The sequence below is a fragment of the Euprymna scolopes genome, unplaced genomic scaffold (assembly GCF_053919585.1).
Source record: "Euprymna scolopes isolate OS-2025 unplaced genomic scaffold, ASM5391958v1 sca816, whole genome shotgun sequence".
Lineage (NCBI taxonomy): Eukaryota > Metazoa > Mollusca > Cephalopoda > Sepiida > Sepiolidae > Euprymna > Euprymna scolopes.
Genome location: NW_027633898.1, coordinates 10,225 through 11,928, shown reverse-complemented (window position 1 = coordinate 11,928; position 1,704 = coordinate 10,225).

Genomic DNA, 1,704 nt, shown 5'->3' with positions numbered 1-1,704 from the left:
AACACAGAGTTAAAGATTTTGGCAAAGATTCTTGCGAATCGTTTGCAGGTTGTTATTACTGCCTTGGTCGAACCTGATCAGACTTATGCTGTAAAGGGGAGATCGATTCAAGACAATCTTCATCTGATTCGCTCGAGGGAATAGAAGACGACACTGAAGCCGCACTGATCAGTTTAGATCAGTCCAAGGCGTTCGATAGGGTCGACCATCGGTTCCTGGGATCTGTGCTAGAGGTCGCCGGATTTAATCCGGACTTCCGCAAGTGGATCTTTGTCCTGTATGACAGGCCAACGGTAGCGGTGCAGATCAATGGTAAGCTGTCGGAGTCATTCGCTGTCTCCCGGTCGGTGCGACAAGGGTGTCCGCTGTCGCCTCTTTTGTACGTTCTGGCGTTGGAACCCCTCCTTCGCAAGTTAAGGGACGAGGCGGCTACACCAGTCCTACGCGGAATTGCTTTACCTGGAGGCACACAAGCCAGGGTTTCCGCGTTCGCCGATGATGTCACCGTGTTCGTGTCTTGCCCCACGGACGTTCAAAGTGGTGGTTGAGGCGCTCGCTCGATACCAAGAAGTCACGGGGGGCCATCTTCAAAGGTAGCAAGTCTGTCGGCCTGCGGTTAGAGGCCTGGACCGAGGTAAACTCGCTTCCAGGTATCTTCAGTTGGACCGATGGACCGGTCCGTATTCTCTGTGTCTGGTTTGGACCGGGACTTCAACTGGAGAAAAATTGGTCGGAAGTACATGGCAAGGTCAAATCGTCGGTCAAGACTTGGATTCGAAGGAAATTGTCCTTGAAGGGTTGGGCAGAGGCATGTGCTACATACGTCTTTCCGCTCATCCTTTACCGATTGTCCGTACTTCCTCTCCCTGCAGAACGCCTAACCCGCTTACAAAAGCGCCTCGACTCACTTCTGTGGGACGAGTGTAAGCACTATGTCTTCAGAGAGGTCTGTGTCCAGAGTCCGAGCGAGGGAGGCCTGGGTCAGCCCGGTCTCTTGTGTCATAGAAACGCCGAGAGATTGGCTTTCCTGGGTCGTTCACTTGAGGAGAACGCTCCTTGGGTCCCTGTGGTTGAGAACTCGTTTCCCAATCTCAAACCCAACCCTTCAGTAGAAGGTCGTCGTAGACCGAAGGGGGAGTCCAAGTTCTTTTCTGAATGCCAGACCGCTCTTAGAGCTTTGCTGGGGACTAGTGTCCTTGATCAGCCTAGAAAGAAGCTTCATCGGGAACTAGTGGTGGGTACTGCGAAGGATCCCCTAAGTAGGCGATTAGGTTGGTCGTTGGAAGTTATCCGTTCTCAGTTCAGTTGGGTGCCGGGTCGGGATTTTCTGACTAATTTGGAATTCTCCCTGACTTGGCGACTAGTCCGAAAAGCACTGCCCCTCTTCGATGAATTCAGCATGTATGGAGAACAGATGAGGGCCTGGTGTCTGCGCTGCGACGAACACAAGCTTGAAACAGTCGAGCATGCGTTTTTTAGTTGTAGCTGGATTCAGGCCCTATTGAAGTACGTCGCAGAGGTAACGGCTCGCATCGATGGCGAGCGCCCGATCGATCTCGACTTGGGTTGTTTTGTTTACAACATGGAGCCGCCATTCCCCAGGGAGGAAAGTATGGTTTTCCTGGTGATACTGGCAGTGGCGCGAATGGTGATCTGGATCATGCGCCTCAAGTTGGTCCGCGAATGGACATCTGTTTCAGATCG